General features: G+C 54.4%; 2 long non-coding RNA genes across 2 annotated transcripts; both read left to right on the top strand.

Annotated features, from left to right (window-relative positions):
- The first annotated feature begins 6,791 nt into the window (after positions 1-6,791).
- LOC134426776 (uncharacterized) lies at positions 6,792-9,860 on the top strand. The gene is made up of 3 exons (XR_010030041.1): positions 6,792-6,886; positions 7,685-7,893; positions 9,780-9,860. It is a non-coding gene; the product is annotated as an uncharacterized LOC134426776 (long non-coding RNA).
- Positions 9,861-10,765: 905 nt separating this feature from the next.
- LOC134426829 (uncharacterized) lies at positions 10,766-17,696 on the top strand. Its single transcript, XR_010030054.1, has 2 exons — positions 10,766-10,930; positions 16,463-17,696. It is a non-coding gene; the product is annotated as an uncharacterized LOC134426829 (long non-coding RNA).
- The last annotated feature ends 412 nt before the right edge of the window (positions 17,697-18,108 follow it).

Here is an 18,108-nt window from a genome sequence, read left to right as displayed (position 1 = left end):
GTCCCCAGAGCCCTCCTGGGCAGCTGGGCAGGGACCTGGCTCAGAAGTCAGTTTGAAGGCTCAGCATCCTCAAGACCTGCAGGCTCTTTAGGGATGCGCTTCATTCCTGAGTCACAGGAATTCTTCTGTCTACCCTGACAAAGGGCATATGTATGGAAAAGCCTAAAAAATTCTTGGTGCCTACAAATATTCATGGACAGCTTTGCTTTTAGAACAGCTACATGAGGAGGAAAAATGGTGTGTCATGGGCGTTTCAAACTTCTACAGAGAAAAGCCAAGAGGTGCAGTGTTTAAGGCTCACAAAATAGATTAAGAATTCAGAGACAGCCACGAGTGCATTTTTTCCCTGCTCTCTGTTTGGCAATAAATCACTAGGTCTTGTAGGCAGTAGAAAAGTCGTGCTGCTTCCATCAAAGATTCCTTGCTAAAACAGACCTTCAAGAACCAAATGGGTTTGTTTGCAGAAGCTTTGGCAGGTATTTTTTGCCCTCATCTTTGACAGTGTTCATCTGTGTCCTAGGGAGGATTTTTGTGCCCCTGTTTACAGAAATTGGCTTCTGAGCAGGGCACACCTCCTGCATGGAATAGAAGAGCTGCACCTGCCTTCTGTAAGGCCTGTCTCTCCAGAGACACACGGCCCAAGGATGTCAGTGCCAAGTTAAGGTTCAGAGAGCGATGCAGCTTCAAGTCTCAGCTTCCACAAGAGCAGCTTTGGGCTCCTTGCACAGCTGCAAAGGAGCATCACAGCTCCTGGTGAAGGTCTGACAGCTCCTGCCTGGTCCTTGCACAGCTCTCAGTGCAGTTCTGCCGCTGCTGTCGCTCTTGGGCCAGCTGTGACTGCAGCAGGGACACCTGAAAGAGGCACAAGGCCCCGCTCAGACAAGCCCACGCTGGCAGGAGCACCTGCAGCCCCACGGTACCGGCTCTCGGGGCACACACAGCCTCCAACTCCAGCCCTCACCAACACTCTGCCCTTGGGCAAGGGGAAAGGAACAGGCTCCCACACACAACAGAGCTCAGAGCATCAACAAGTCCAGCTCAAGGCTGCCAAACCCTTCCCACCTACATCCCTCAGCCACCACAGGTCTATTATAGAGACTCCCAAAGGGATTTAGGAACCCAGCTCTGATTTCCAGAGCACACATTTGGGCCACTGACCCCTTTCTCCACCGGCTGAGGAGCACGAGGGCTGCTGCTCCCCAGAGCTCCTGGAGGACTCTTCTGCTTGAGCTGCTGGACCACCAGCCCAGGCATGAAGGGAATGTGGTGCTTGGGTTTTTTGGTGCTTTCTTGAGGCATTTGAGCACCCCAAACCTCATTTTACTCATCCCCACTGTGAAAAACAAGGTTCACTCTCCTGTAAAAATTTGAAAGTTGAATAAAGGACAATAAGAAACAAAGAGAATAAAGCAAAAGTTTTTGTGGCCAGGTGCTTGGCATTCAGCCAAGAGCACACCTGCTATTTCAGAGATGTCCTTTACATACCCTTTCTACTGCATCAGCCTACTGCATAGTAATAAACAATTATGCATATTTATACTTTTCCCCAAACTAGTTAATATTGTTTAGCATGGCTCCTCCTCGGGTCCACCTTTTCAGAGCATGTGCATTTCATGGCTATGGTTTCATTCTGCCCTTGTTATCACCTCCTGTTTGGGCTTTGGTCCATTTTTTCTACAGATGGTGGGTACTGATAATTGGCATGTCAGCAGCACGGGGTCTCCATCATGTGTTCTTATAATGTTATCCCAACCAAGCAGGCAGTTTAACAAAGGCATCCTATATCAGCTATTTAACTACTATGTCTAGGTTTCGTTAAGAAGAGAAAAAACTCTATACATTTATAGAAAAGTTAATCTAATACACATATAGAATCCATCTTAATATTTGTAAAAAGCCAATAATATAAAATGTATCTATAAAAATACTTTGCCCAACCGCACCCATATCTACACCACTGATAACTGAACAGAGGGGCGGGGGTTTGCTTCCACAGGTGTCCGGCAGAAATTTTGGACACAATGTATTACCAATCAGTGCCCCACATGCCAATGCAAAGTGACTCTGAAAGGCAAAGACATCGTCTGAACAGGACTCAGTGACACTGGTGCTAAGGGCGGCCGTGTGACAGAGGCAAGGAACGTGTGAGCCAGGGCACAAATGCTGCTCTGAGCCCTGGGGCTCAGGGAGCACTGACATCAGCAGGTGTGGCAGAGTCCCCGCCAAAGCAGAGTCCCCCCGAGCCCTGGCAGCGCTGCTGCCCATCTCCTGCCCCAGAGACCTGTGCCTCGAGAGGGCTTCTCTGCCAGAGGGCAGCCAAAGCCGACGTGCACTGGGGGCTGTGCTCCATCCTACAGGGGCTCTTGGGAGGAGCACCTGGAGCAACTGGTGGCAACACTTGGCACGTGTCAGCTGGTGTTGCTCCTTCCTGGAATGATTTTTTCAAGGAAGGGATTAGGAGTAGCACAGAAAGACCAGCAGCTTCTGAATTTCACAGGACAAAGAGACTCCACCAAAACACTGTCATGTTTCCTTGTGCTTTTCTGTCTGTCTTACACTCGGAAGGAAAAATAATTGGCCTGGCCTCTGCTCTTCAACTGTCCACTTATTGCGTTTCTTCCTGTGGCAGCTCCCGTGCAAACACAACTGGCTGCCTGCTGAGCACGGCAATGGACGGCCACAAACAGGGAGGTCCCCGGTGAACATCAAGGCAGATACCCGGGGAAGTGCAGAGGATAGGGATAACTCTGGGAGGAGAAGCCGTTCTGTGTCTCTGATGGTGGTGCAAGCACCATGAAGGAGCAGCCAAGACAAGTGCTGGAAGCAGCCATGTCCTGCTCTTTTCTACTGTCAGATGCACACAGGACAGACAGGTCCAGCAGACTTGATTCAGGAACGATGGAAGCCCATGCATTGGTAGGGAATGGGCTCCAGCAAGAGCAAAGCTGGATCTTCCAGCAGCCAAGCCTGAGCTCGTTAAGCGAGCCATGTCCTCAGCAGACAGCAAAGTGCTTCCCTCCAGCCCTGAATGGTGGCCACAAGTGCCTGCCTTTCTTCAGCGCCTCCTGCTGCTTCCTTTGTTCCAAACCAGTCCAGGATTTAGGTTGGAAGCTCAGGCACATGTTTTTAAGGTGCCTGCATGGAGGAGAGGGATGGCAACTGCAGCTCAGGGCTCGTGCTGCCTCTCACAATCGCATCAATGTCGCTGCCTTGGGACACCCGCCAGTGGAAGGCGAGTCTGCCCTCAAGCACAGCCATTGTAGTCAGTCAGGGGCACAGGCTGCAGCTGCAGCTGCCAAGCATTGCTGTGAGGCTGGCAAGCCAAGAGAAAGCCATTGTGGCCGAGCGTGCTGAAGCCTTTCGCAAAACCACGTGCAATAGTGCCCACAGCATGGCCCCTTTGGAATGGCGGCTGGTGCAGACGCCTCCTGGAGCAGGTGCCGGCGTTCGGGGTGCTGCTGTTCCTGTGCACGCTCTGGTGCTGTTTCTGTGGCGTCCAGAGCCGCTTTGGCAGCAGCGACTCAGCAGCCCTGCTCGAGGAGACATCGCCGCCCTGGCCACGGAGACAGAAGCTCTTCGGGCCCAGAGCTCTGTGTCAGGAGGGCCTCATCCTCAGCACCATGGCCTGGGCAGCCGCGGGGGCCTGGGCTGGCCGCCAGCCCTGCTCTGCCCACTGCCCTGGCAGCACACAGTGACCGTGCCCCGGCAGGGCCCCCTTGCCCTCCGTGTTCCCAGCCAGCCCAGTTTGGGCACCTTGGGGTGTCCCCACCCTCCTGCTGAGGCCCAGCCTCCAGGGCTTCTGCCCCAGGCTTGGGAGCCTCTCTGGGGAAGCGCCAGAGCAGCCGGCTGTCAGGAACAAGGATGACAGCAAATTCCTCAGGGCTTCCCAACAGCGCAGCCCCTCAGGGGCCTCCTGTCCCCTTGGAGCCTCCTGTCACCCACTCCCTCTCACAGGGCGCTCGTGCCTTCCCAGCGCCTTGTCCCGTCAGCGCCTCCGCAGCACCTCATGCCTTCACGGCCTCCCACTGCCCCGTCGTCCCCTCAGGGTTTCCCCAGCCCGGCCCAGGTGCCCGGCAGTGGCGCAGCCCCAAGGGAGTTCTAGAGGAGCCGCATTGAGAGGCACCTCAGAGGCCTCAGCAATGCAGCCAGCAACACACGGGCAGGAGGACACAGATGGCCCTTCCTGGCTGGGCAGGAGGGCTTGTGGCCATCTCCAGGCACCAGGCCGGCAGCGATCCCTGCAGCTCCGGCCCCTGCCCAGCCGCTCTGTGGCCAGCACAAAGGCTTCAGCAGAACCACCAAAGGCCAAGGGCCTTCTGGCCATTTTCCCTTCCCCACTGCACACCTGGGCAGCTCACTTGGCACAATGAGCTGTTTTTCCCTCTTTCCCCGTGCCCTGCGGACGCTGGGCACCAAAGAGAGCTTTTGGGAGTCTGGGTATTAGAACACATTCTACATTTATATCCTAAAAAAAAAAAAAAACGAAAAAGAAGAAATAAAGCAATCATTAAGAAAAAAAAATCCCTCCTGGCTCAGGTGGCCCCAGCAGACAGTGAGCCTCTCAAATCAGCTCTCCTCAGAGCGCCAGCAGCACAGCCAGCTGTGGCCCCAGAGACAAGGCCGTTTCTTGCGGGCCCTGCAAAACTGATCTTGCACCTTCTGCAAGATGGAGCCCGGAGCTCTCTCCACCGCCCGGAGGACAAAGGCTGTTTCGAGAGCCAGGCTGCTGGTGGCAGGGCTGATGTCCTCTGCCTTGTCTTCAAGGGCTGCAAGAGAGAGGAACAGAGGCACGGTCAGATCCCGGATCTTTGGGGAGCCGAGGAGACGCCGGAGGCAGGGCCATGCCAGCCGGCTCTGGCCATGGCCAGGAGGGAGCCGGGAGCAAGGGGATCAGCCCGAAGCTGCCGGACACTGTTGCCCCACGTGGGCCTGAAATGGGAGTGTGTGTTCTGGCCAAGGCAGCCCTGCTGCGCACAGGGAGCAGAGCCCTGGGCAGCGGGGCAGGGATTGCAGCTGCCCCCGGCAGCCGGGGCTGGCAGCCCTCTGGCCTCACTCACCCTGACAGATGTGGCGGAGCTCTCGCTTGTGGCCTCTGAGGTGCTGCCCGGCCATCCCTGAGAAGACAGAGCCTGTCAGGGCGCCAGCGCCACAGCTGCCTGCCAGCCCAGCGGCGCTGCCAGCCCCGTGGCCACACGGGCTCCTGGCCCCGGCAGGGCTCGGGCCGGGCCCTTGCCGCTCGCTGCCGCCCAAGGGCACGGCTGCCAGAGGGCGGCAGCAGCGCCGAGGCCAGGCGGGGCTCCACGGCGCCGGGCACGGATGGCGCTGCCGGGGCAGCAGCCGGGGCCGAGGTTGCAGGGTGAGGAGGAACAGGGTTGGGTGGAGCAGGGCTGGCAGGGAAGGGTGGGAGAGGGTTTGGCAGGGCAGGGCCGGGCACGGCTGGGTGATGCAGAGTGGGCCGTGGTAGGGCCGGCCTGGGATGGGGTGGGGTGGGGCTGGGATGGAGTGGGACAAGGCGGGATAGAGAAGGGAGAAGCGGGGTTTGGTGTGGCAGGCCAGGGTTGGGTGGAGCTGGGTGTGGCAGGCCAGATTTGGGTGGAGCAGGGTGGAACAGGGTGGGGCAGGGTAATCCCAGGCTCGTGGCTCACCGATGAACCTGATGGCCACCTGTCACAGGGACTCCCGTTGGCTGTCCAGGTACAGCAACACATGGCACAGGTGCAAATGGATTGCCCTCATCACACAGCACTCCAGTATTGGATACACACACTGCTCTGGGGTCTTGGAGATAAGTATGAGTTGGCGTGAATGTGACAACTTTGATCTACTGGAAGAAGAGGGGCAGGAACAGGTGTCCTGTGCTGAGGAAGCTCCACCTTAGAACCAACTGCCACAAGCAGAAAAAGCTCTGCTCTTTTCACTGACAGTTCTTGTCCCATAGTTAGGACAAACAGTAAGTGCTAAGCGGCTGAATGGTGCCCCACAGGACAGGCTGCAGAAGGTATTGAAGGAGAGGGTGGATCGAGCCAACTTGCTGAACTCAGAGCCTTCCATTTGGCCCTGGACATTGCTGAGGGAGAGAAGACGCCAGAACTGTCTCTCTCCACTGACTCCTGGATGCCAGACAATGCTCTGTGGAGGCATTTCCTGGCTGGAAAGGTGGAAAAAGGACAATTGGCAGCACAGGGGAAAAGCAATCTGGGCTGCAGACGAATGGCAAGACATTGCCACTTGGGTAGAGATGCTACCTGTGAAAGTCTGTTATGTGGGTGCCCACGTGCCCAAGAGTTGAGCTAATGAGGAGCACGGAAAGAATGAAGAGGTGGATCAGGCTGCAAACATCAAGGTGTTACAGATTGGTTTGGATTGGCAACACAAGGGACAGTTGTTCACAGCTCGATGGGCCCATGGTGCCTCAGGCCATCAGGGCAAAGATGCCACCTCCAGGTGGGCACGAGAGCCAGGGATGCATGTAAGCATGGGCAGCATCTCCCAGGTGATCCATGACTGTGAGACAGGAGCTGCCACCAAGAAAGCTGAGCAGGTGAAGCCCCTGTGGTATGGCGGCCATGGTTCCAACAGAAGTATGGCCAGGCCTGGCAGATTGACTACATCAGGCTGCCTCCAACCCGCCAAGGCAAGTGCTACATGCTCCCAGTGGTAGAAGCCAGCACTGGATGGTTGGAGACCTACCCTGTGCCTCATGGCACTGCCCAGAACACCATGCTGGGCCTTGAAAAGCAGCTCCTTTGGAGGCATGGCACCTGTGAGAGAACTGAGTCCAACAAAGGGACTCATCTCAAGGACAGTCTTATCAACACCTGGGCTAGAGAACCTGGCATGGAGTGGGTGTATCACATTCCCGACCATGCACCAGCGGCCAGGAAAGGTCAGCAGTGCAATGAACTCTTCAAAAACACATTGAAGGCAATGGGGGGATGGGACCCTCAAGCAGTGGGAGCTGCATTTAGCAAAGGCTACATGGTTAGCTAATAGCAGAGATTCCGCCAACCAAGCTGGCCATGCCCAATGCAAACCCCTGTGCACAGCTGGTGGAGACAAAGTTCTGGTGGTGCACATGAGAGGGGTGCTAGGAAAGACTGTTGGGATTAATTCTGCCTTGAGCAAAGACAAATGCACGTGTGGGGTTGTCTTTGCTCAGGGACTGGACTGGACTTGGTGGGTGATGCAGAAAGATGGATAAACACAATGCATATCTCCAGGGGACCTTGTTTTTGGGGTGAATTACCCAAAACATTGTGCCAGTATCCATATCTGCATGTTACGTATGTACGTATATAATTAGGATAATACATCGATGTATATAGTTTAAAAGTCAAAGTTTGATGTAGCATGTTGGTATGGAAAGAATTCAGGGTGGAAAATGGTGTGTGTTTGGGGTGGTTTTTTTGGTGAATTTTCTCTCATGTGTTACTTGAAAAGGGGGATGTGGCGAGGAGAGAGCAGTTGATGCCTGTGGGGAATGAATTGCCTGTGGGGCAACTGAGATGCAAAAGAACTGGCCAATGACTCTCCCATTCCACTGGAAAATTCCAGGAAGGGAGGGCAGGGTTGGGCACTGGCTTGCTGAGGGAAGAACCAGCTGGCCATGCTAGGAGCAGGGCACTCTGGGCAGCTTTTGGTGCTTGATCCGGCACTGCTTCAGAATTCTCCTTGCCCTCCATAGGTGAGCCCATTGCTTGCTGCAGCTGCTGGTTGACGGAGACTTTTACACACTCGCCATCACCAAGGAAGATCCTCACCATCTGTGTGGGTGCTTCATGGGAAATGGGACCACCCCAGCTATTCTCTCTCTCTCTGGAGAGAGGGAGCCCCAGGGGCTGCTTGACTGGAACCAGAGCAGAGCTGCCATCGCCAGGATCCTGCAAGAGGCAGGTGAGAAGCTGGGAAAAGCAGAGCCCCAGCTTGCCTGTGTCCCCGAGGCTGCCGTTAACCCCGGGGCTGGCTCAGGGCTCGCAGCCGTGGCCCCTGAGGCCGCCGGGGCCGACAGCGCCCCCTGGAGCCAGGGCAGAGTCACTGCCGCCCCTCTGCCCCGCCTCAGCTCACAGCGCCCTCTGCCGGGTGTGCTCAGAACTACAGCAAAGGCAGAACTGCCCAACGGGTGGGAAGAGTCTGGCTTTGCTTTGGGGGCGCTGCTGCTTGTTCTCTCCTCTTCACCTACATATACATATCTTTATATTCTAGTGAAGAACTGATATTTCTCTTCCCATATCTTTGCCTGGAGGCCCAGTATTTTCAAGCTATAATGATTTGGAGGGAGGGGCCTATCTCTCCATTCCAGGAAGATTCCCAGCTTCCTTGGAAGACATCTGTCTTTTCAACCAGGACAATCTGCTATCATTAATGGAGAAATTGACCTAGGAGGTAAAGGAACTCACAGATGTATGCAGCTTCAGCCCTTGCCTAGGAATTGTTCCTGATCTTCACAAAACTGGGACTTCTACGGCTTGAAGAAGAGTCTTGGAATGATCTCTACAGCTCAGCTTTTACCTCCCTCAGAGTGCTCCTTCCCACAGTATGTCACACCAGTCTGGCACAGTTCCTGTGCAGGTGACATCCACTGCCACCAACAATAGGACCACTTTACCCACCACCAGTGAGAGGGAGCGTGGATCATTCCATTTTTCCCACATAAGATATGGAGCCAAAATTCCTGTTGTAAATCCGGCCTATTCTTTCTGAATTTATACGTACAAGCAAAGATGCCTTGTACAGACTCTACCTTCTTGGAACCCTGGTGATCAGTGGCACAGAGTCTAGCGGAGGATGCTGGAAGGACAATGCTGAGCCCAGTCCTTCCTGACACCTTTGTTACTGAACTGGGTGAGGAGCCAGGCTGTGCCCTCCCACACACCAGGAGCAGTGGCTGATCTGCCAGAGAGAAGTGCTGCCATGCAGAGGGACAGTTCAACAAGGGGGACAGTTCAATGACAAGTGCTGAGTCCTGTCCTTGGCAAGGAACAACCACAGGCAGCGGTGACTGCTGGGGGCCACCCAGTTGGAAACCTGAAGATTGGCAGGGTTCTGCTGGACACCAGGATGCCCATGGGGCAGCAATGTGCTCCTGCAGCAATGCAGAACAGCGTCCTGGGCTGCACTGGGAGCTGTGTCAGAGCTGGCAGAGGGAGGGGATCCTTTCCCTCTGCTCCACTGCAGTGAGGCAGCCCTGGAGTGCTGGGCCCAGAGCTGGGCTGCCCAGGACGGGACACAGGGACAGACTGGACAGAGTCCAGCACAGGGCCATGAAGCTGATGGAGGGACTGCAGCGTCTCTGCCATGAGGAGAGGCTGAGAGAGCTGGCACTGCCCAGCCTGGAGCAGAGCAGGCTCAGGGCATCTCATCCCTGGGGATGAAAAGCCAGGGGGAGGCTGCAGAGGGGACAGGGCCAGGGACAGCCCCGGGGGCCTCGGGCACAGAGTGACCCACAGGAGGGGCCCTCCGAGCTCAGGAGACGCTGCTGCACTGGCAGGGTGGCCGAGCACTGCCGCAGGTGCCCGGGGAGCTGGGGGAGTCTCCATCCCTGCAGAGACTCAAAAGCCACCTGGACACACCCTGGGCAGCCGGCTCTGGCTGGCCCTGATGGAGCAGGGGCTGGGCAAGGTGACCTCCAGAGGTGCCTCCAGCCTCCCCCAGCCTGAGATTCTGTCACTCTGAGAACAAACGGGCTGCAGCTTCCTAAGGACAAATGAAAAAGCTCCACACATGGCAGCTTTCTCCTGCCCCCACCAAAGTGCTTCGTGGCACACGTCTCCCTTCTGCAGATTCCTCCCTGGAGTGAGGATGCTCATCAAGGTCACGCCTTGAGGCTGAGAGGAATGTTTTCCCATGGTCATTGGTTTTGGGTGAGTAGCATCAATCTTTAATTAAGACTTGATTTTGCGGGCTTGACTGGAATTGCTTCAATGTTGCTTCAGATATAATGCACTATAATGGAATTTATCGTTCTGCACTGGGTAGTAAATAGCCCTGACAAAGATCTTTTAGTTTATTCATGATCATAATAAACTCTTTATTTTCCTATAAATATGTCCTTAATCCTATGCAACAGAGTTGTATAAAGGTTCAATTACACCTATACTATCCTTTAAACATAAACTACTGACTAAGTCTAAGACGGCATCCAGCTGCAGCCTGGCTCCTCTCTGAGACGTTCAGGAAGCAAGGAGGTCCCTTCTGCACCTTGTGTCTCCCGCCTGCTCCCTGCACAGCTCTCCAGGTGGTGCTGTCGCTCTTGGGCCAGCTGTGACTGCAGCAGGGACACCTGAAAGAGGCACAAGGCCCCGCTCAGACAAGCCCACGCTGGCAGGAGCCCCTGCAGCCCCACGGTACCGGCTCTCGGGGCACACACAGCCTCCAACTCCAGCCCTCACCAACACTCTGCCCTTGGGCAAGGGGAAAGGAACAGGCTCCCACACACAACAGAGCTCAGAGCATCAACAAGTCCAGCTCAAGGCTGCCAAACCCTTCCCACCTACATCCCTCAGCCACCACAGGTCTATTATAGAGACTCCCAAAGGGATTTAGGAACCCAGCTCTGATTTCCAGAGCACACATTTGGGCCACTGACCCCTTTCTCCACAGGCTGTGCCTCAACACAGAGGCTGCTGCTCCTCTGAGCTACTGGAGGACTCTTCTATTTCAGAAGTCGACCAATTATTATCGGTAGAGTCATGGACAGGCAAGGTATAGTAGTCTGGAGGGAACACTCTCCTAAAAGTTCTGATTCTTCTCCTTTCAGGGTCCACCTGCACATTGGATGGGAGAGAGGGTCACAGAAACCTGTCAGCAAACATGGAGCAAAAGCACCTCTGGACATCAAGGAAGGAGATCCCTGCTCTGAGACCCTGAACTGCACCAGACCACACTGGGGGCAGAAAGCTCTCGCTGGAGGCTGTGCAAGAGAGGCCAGTGTGTGTGTGCAGGGACACGGGGCCAGGGAGGGAGGCAGCGCAGTGAAAGCCCTTGTGAAAGCCATGGGCTGCCACAAGAGAGAGAGCAAACAAAGGGCTGGGCCACAGCAGGGACAGGGAGAGGCAAGGGAACAAGCAGAGGTCTCCAAGGCACTGCCTGGCCTAAGGTGCCAAGTTCCAGAGGAGCCTGAGGCTCTGCAGAGGCAGTCAAAGCCCAATTTACCTGCTCACCACTTCTCCTGTGCACAGTGGATAATTCAGGCCTCTCTCTCTTCTCCTTCTCTGCTGATGCAAGTGGTTTCTTAGATTCCAGGCTGGTCCTTGAGCCAGGTAACAGCTGCTTCTCTTGTGCTCCAACAGCCTGCTGGGTGTTCAGAGAGGAGATGATTGCCATATTTCAAACACCACAGAAGCTGTCCCTCAGAAATCTCCATCTCATGAAGCATCCTCAAAGCACCAGCAGTGCAGCTGCTGTTCAGCCCTCTCGGTACAAAACTCAGCTGGGTTTATTTCATCACTCTGCTCACCTGCTCCATTCCTTCCCACACCAATTCCAAACCCCTACGTGTTGCCTCCCCTTTTGTGGGCACAGGAGAAGCAGCTCCCCATGCCCAGCTTTGGCCTGGAGATGTTTGAACAGCAAGCTCCTGCACAGGCAGCCCAGGGTCAGGGAGCAAATTCTCCCTCTCCCAAACATCAGAGCATTCCACATGGGAGCAGAGCACAGTGTGGGCAACCAAGCCCAGGGGAAAAATGAGACTTGAAGCAATGCCGAGGACTTGAAATTCCTCTAACTCTTCTTTCGTGACACCACAGGCTTCTGTTCCAGAGGAGCCTGAGGCTCTGCAGAGGCTGTCAAAGCCCAATTTACCTGCTCACCACTTCTCCTGTGCACAGTGGATAATTCAGGCCTCTCTCTCTTCTCCTTCTCTGCTGATGCAAGCGGTTTCTTAGATTCCAGGCTGGTCCTTGAGCCAGGTAACAGCTGCTTCTCTTGTGCTCCAACAGCCTGCTGGGTGTTCAGAGAGGAGATGATTGCCATATTTCAAAAACCACAGAAGCTGTCCCTCAGAAATCTCCATCTCATGAAGCATCCTCAAAGCACCAGCAGTGCAGCTGCTGTTCAGCCCTCTCGGTACAAAACTCAGCTGGGTTTATTTCATCACTCTGCTCACCTGCTCCATTCCTTCCCACACCAATTCCAAACCCCTACGTGTTGCCTCCCCTTTTGTGGGCACAGGAGAAGCAGCTCCCCATGCCCAGCTTTTGGCCTGGAGATGTTTGAACAGCAAGCCCCAGAGCTGGATAAGTCATTCTGGGTGTGCCAGGAAACAATCTGGCAGTCAGTGGCCTCTGGCTGGAGTCAGGCACACAGAGAAGGCTGCCTGCTGCTGCCCAGGCTGCTTTACCCAATGGGACTGACAGGGATAGAGACCCACCTCTTCATGGGAAACATCTCTGGAATAAGTCAGGGACACTGGAGTGGACTGAAGGTCAATGCCAGTGCCTGCCTGGATAGAAGTCTTTCCCTTCAGGAAGGCCAAGTGTTTCTGCAGAGCCCCTTTGGCAATTTTAAACTTGGTCAGTGCAGCACTCAGAGTGCTCCCTCTTTCATTCAACGCAGCAGCACTGTGCTCCAAATCTTCCTGCATGGTTTCCTTTTCACTATCCAAGTGTTGAAATCTTTCCTGCTGACTTTGCATGTTGAGTGAATGCATTTCATTCTTCTTTTCCAGATCTCTCATCTGCTGCTGGTACAATTCCCGTTCATGCTGCCAAAACGGGGAGAAAAAGGGTCACTCATTCCCTCTCTCCCTTTGCTTTTCATACCAGATCTGGACTCCTGCTGCAGGGGCAGGCACAGGCTGCCCCTCTCTCTCTGCCCCTCGGGATGCTGCAGAGCTTTGCTGGGCCCCCCTTGATGCTGCATCTTTCCCAGCTCACTCAGCCCATCCCAGCTTCCCTTCTGCCCTTCCCTGACCTCCTGCAGCTCCACTCCAGTGCTCCTTTGGGCAGGAGCTGCCAGAACTGCAGCCAGGATTGCAAGTGCACGCTAAGCAGGATTCAGGCAGTGCCACGAGGGTGTGCTCTCCATCAGGGACAAAGGGAAGAGCAAACAGCCCCAGCCTTTCATTCCCTGCGCTTGGGCTGACAGCAGTGGCTTTCCACCTCTCCTGTGTAGAGTTCCCATGGCTCCATCTCCCAGAGCCCCACTGCCCTCTCTGGCAGCAGCAATGGCCACATCAGTCTGTCATTCTCTGCTGCCACTCAGGACGAGTTCTCCCCTTGCAGGCACACGTCCTGCTGGGGATCAGCACTTGCCTTTCCTCTTCTCTCTCCCCACTGGCTGCTCTCCAATGGCCAAGGACAAACACCTTTCTATTAACAGCAAACCTGGGACTCTCCCCCTCCTTCCAGATCCAGGTATTTAGAAATCTGAACATGGGATTGGACACCAGGAGTTCCCCAAACCATGCAATGTCAATGGGGACACTGAGGACATTGAGAACTAAAGGTCCTAGGGCAGAGAAGCCCAGCATGGAGGAAAACCAGCAGCAGCCTCAGCATTAACTGGCTTTGCCATGACTACAACATCTTCTCCTCCTTATTCAGAAGAATGCAATTACAAAAGTTAAACTGAGAAAAGGTGCTCTTTAGAACTATGAACACAAGGCCCAACCATAGGTAGGAAAAGGCACTTTGTGGCATCTGCCAATCTCACCAGCACATTCTTCCTTTCCTTCTCCAGCTTTTCCAGTTTCATCCTCAGAGATGCCACCTCCTGACGGAGAGCCACAGCCTCTTGCTGCCTTTCAGTGGCCTCTTTCTCCAGAGCAGTTTCTCGAGAGTTGTGCTTGGTTTCCTCCTTCCACCAATCTGCAGAAGGAAAGGGGAAAGGAGAAGGAGAAAGACACAAGCAAAGGAAAGGCAAACTGATGTGCACCCTGCAGAGACAACAGCACTGTCTTCTCTACCTGACTGTGTTTGCCAGGCCCTAAGCCCACAAAGACTCCAAAGCTGACAGAAATGAAGAAAATTTCCAAGCAGAGAAAAAGGCAGGAATGAAAGGGACAAGTTTCTGAGGGATAGGAAAATGTGTTTGCCCTTGGCCTTGTACACGGTGAGCAAGCCAAGAGAGACAAAGGAGAGGGCATGCCTGTGCAGCCCTGCTCCAGAGAGGCCAATAGCCTGGAGACTCTGGCAGGGCCTGGAGTTTGGGGGGAATGGGGCCTCCAGCTACAGCTCCTCAGCTGGTGAGACAGCATGGGGCAGTGAGTGGGAAAGGAGAAGCTGTACCTCGCTCAATTTCCTCCAACTCCTTCTGCAGCTCCAGGTTGCGGGCTCTGAGGTTTTCGCTCTGAACTTTTGTCTTCCTCAGCTCCAACTCCACAGCCTTAGACTGTATGGCCAAGGCAAGAGCTTTGTCATCAGATCTCTGGAGCTTCACACGCAGCTCAGACACCTCAGCCTCCAGCACGTGCACAGAGTCCCTCAAAGAGCGTTCTCCTGCCTGGGATTCCTCCAGCTCCTTCAGCAGCTGTTTCTGCCGAGCTGCCTGGGAAGCCTCCATCTGCAGCACTGCATCCTGCAGGGCCTGGATCTGGAAGATGGATGCACAGGGCCTCAGGGACAGGGCTGCTCCTGAGGCAGCAGAGTGGGCCGCAGGTAGAGCAACGGAGGAGAAGTGACTTCAAGACAAACCCAGAAGGCACAGAAGCAAGGATTGCAATGGAGACAAATGGAGAGAAAACAGGGAAAGGGAGGCAAGGGGCATCCTTGGGCTGCAGCTTTGAACAGCGGCTGAACTGGCTGTGCTGGAAGTGCCCTGCCCAGCCTGCCACAGCCACCTCTGTGTCCCCACATTGCTCAGAGCCTGGCACAGGCACCAACTCTGTCTGGGACAACACTGCTAACAGAGGGACAGAGAAGCTCCAGAGGAGTCTGCTGCTGCTTCTCCTCCCACATTTCCTGCTGGGACCCGGGAGAGGATGGGGAAAACTTCTGCAGCTGACACCAGATCCAGCCTCAGGCTCAGGGTGCAGCAGCAGCCCCGGGCAGAACACGGCAGCTGTGGATGCTGCTGGGAGGGGAAAGAGGTTGGGGCCTCCAAGGCAAAGGTGCTGTTGTGTGTCCCTGGGGAAGAGGATGCCACTGCACAGCTTACCTGTTTGTTGAGCTCCCGCAGTTGTCCAGCACGGTTTGAAGAGAGCTGTTCAGCATGCTGTAGAGCAGATTGACACTGAGATACCTGATTGTTCAGTGTCAGGTTCTGTTCTTCCAGTGTCCTGAGGCACACATTCTTTTCCTCCAGAGACAGAATCAGCCTGGAAGGGAAGCAAGCCACTCATTACTAAATGATATCACATTTTATCAACTCTTAGGACTTGCACCTCCACACCTCAGGGAAAAACTGCTCTGCCTGATGAGGTTTGTCTCAACAACTTGGCTCTTTGTTCCCCCTGCGGTCACAGCCCAGAATGTGCCTGCTCTGCTTTTGTCCCTGAAAGAACAGTGAGTTCCTGCCTCCATGCCCTACCTTCTTTTTGAGATGGGAATGTGAATACAAACCCAACAAAGTCTTGCAATGAAGACATTAGGGGAGAGGAACAATTTCCTTCTGACTAAACAGGCTCCAAAGCAGGGAGGTTTGGTCAGCATGGAAGAGACATTTCCTCCTCCATCTTACATATCCAGGTAGGAAGAGCAGCACCCTAGAGCCAGGGCATCTCTGGCAAGTTCCCTAACATTCACCAGCACCCATCCTACTTTCAGCTGGAGAAACAAAGGCCAAAGTGGCAACAGAGACTTGGAGCACAACCTCATGGAAGATGCAGAAGGCTCCAGGCAAGCAGGAGTGCCCTGCCTTTCCTTTGTCTTCTTCTTGGAAGAAGAATCCTGTGGCACTGAAGCCTGGCAGGACTTGATCGGCTGCAGGAGCCCCCCATACCTTGGTCCTGTTTCTTGCATTCTTTGCACAGTCAGAAATGCCTGTGACTGTGCAGGGTGGCAGGGACCCTGCTTGACCCCCTGCAGGCCCCGGGGGACATTTGATGAGGAACGATGCAACAGAGACATTCTTGTATCTGGGCTGCCTCTGAGGCCAGCCTGGCCCAGAGCAGCAATCAGGGCACTAAGATGGTTCTGCCCAGAAAAAGCATCAGATGCCAGGCTGATCCAGACCCCAAAGGCTTCAAGTTACAGGCCCCAAGGTGGAGCTGATGGATGGATCCAGCTCCTTACAGTGCAGCTGGGGCAGTGTCAACACCCCTACCTAACAACACAATATCCCCTAGAGGGAAAGGTCTACCCCAAAGCTTTTTTCTTCAGAAAAACTCTATCTGAAGGCTTAAAAGTAAAGAAAATGAAACTCAACATCCAGACAATTACATGTGTCTACATGCAGATTTCAGAATCCGCCACTTAGGAAATGCTGAGAGAGTCCCTGGCAGGTGCAAAGATGGCAAAGAGGGAATCCATTCACCACAATGCAGAGTCCCCCAGAATTTCATTTACCTGTTTTTTTCCCTCTCTAGGGCATTGACAGAAGCCTGCAATTCTGAATTTTGCTGAGCCACTTCTTCCCATTGAATCCATTCCCTCTCCAGGTACTCCAGATGCACTTGCAGCTCCTTGTTCTGATGTTCTGCCTCCTCCAGTATCTTCTGCATCTGCTCAGCCTCCAGCAGCTTCTGCCTGGACTCATCCTGGGTCTCCCTCCCATCTTGCTGGGCTCTCTGCACAGTCCTTTCCTGGCACTCTCGGGAGGCTGCCAGCTGAGATGTCAACTCTGCCACCTCCAATCAAACAGAACAAAGCAGTCAGAGGCTACAGCCACAGCTACAGCCACTGTCAGCCACAGCACAGGCTGTGAGCAAAGGTAAAGGACAGCTTTCCTCTCCTCCCTGTCCTGAGAGCACCAGATTCAGAAAGGATATGGACAACTTGTTTCAGGCTCTAAGTGGCCCAGCACCAAGGGCACCTGAGAAAGCACCTGCCAAAGCAAGGCTAGCAAGAAGAGGCCAGCAGGAATCCATGCTGCTGCTTGCTGGCCAACAGCACAGAGGACTAGCCCAGCTGTGCAGAGCAGCAGCTGACATTCAGCAGAGCACTGAGTGTCCTTCAGAGCAGCTGCCATGGAGCCCCCAGAGCACGAGACAGCCCCAGGGCTCAGCCCAGCAGCTGCTGCTCTGCCGTGGAAAAGCAAGAAGGCCACAGACCCCTCGCTGCATGACTGCAGTGCCACTGCTCTCTCACTCACCTGTTAGACTGTGTCTCGGACGGGCTGTTTGGGGTCTACTCTGGCTAACTATTGACCCCAGCCCACACGGTCTTACACAGACAAAAGCAAAAGATTGAGAAGCATTCTTCTGCATGTGGTAACATTCTCTCTTTATTCCAAGAGACACTTCAGATGGACAGATGGCAGAAGAGGGCGTTCCCTGGTTACAGGGGACGTTTATGCCCGGGGGAGTGAGTGGGGGCAGAGGAAGAGGTCCACAGCCCATGGGATACCAGTGAGGAGTGGGGAGGGGAGGGGTACCCCAGGAAGAGACCACCGGGGGGGTACTGGGGCGGTTGAAGGAGAGACCATTTGATGGGGGGAAAACAAACCATGTGATATAACATCAACTATTCAGTGCAATATGACAACCACTCAGTGCAAATACTCTAATCCCCCGGTGCAAAAACAGCAACTAAATGAACTATTTAGTGCAATACAACACCTCCCCCTTTTTCTGTTAAAATTAAAGGAAAAGCGTCAACCTATTTCTGACACAGATTATGAAGTGCAATACAACACTCACCTGCTTTTGTAGAGCCTCCCTCTGCTCAAGGAGGAGATTCATTTCCTCTTTGAGGCCTTGTAGCTCTTCCTTGTGCCTCCTCTGCGCTGCCTGGGCTTCACTGTGAGCTTCCTCCAGCTCAGCTTGCAGATTTGCCTTCATGGTCTGGCAACAAAATGCAGAGCCACTTCCTGGCACCTGCCCTCAGGCTCAGCTTTTTCCACTTGCTGCCTCAAAATCCCATTCCCTCGGCTGCTTCTTTTGGCTTCTGTACCCAGCTCTGCTTCCACTGCAAGCCTTCCTTCCTGGGGCTGAGCTCTGGAGCTTACCAGGCTCTGTGCTCCCCGGGCCTGAAGCAGCCCTTGCTTCCTCAGTCCCAGGAGCTGCCTTTTGTG

Source organism: Melospiza melodia, chromosome 19, assembly GCF_035770615.1.
Source record: "Melospiza melodia melodia isolate bMelMel2 chromosome 19, bMelMel2.pri, whole genome shotgun sequence".
Taxonomy (NCBI): Eukaryota; Metazoa; Chordata; class Aves; order Passeriformes; family Passerellidae; genus Melospiza; species Melospiza melodia.
The sequence above is the reverse complement of the archived record's forward strand: the minus strand, read 5'-3'. Positions and strand labels throughout refer to the sequence as shown.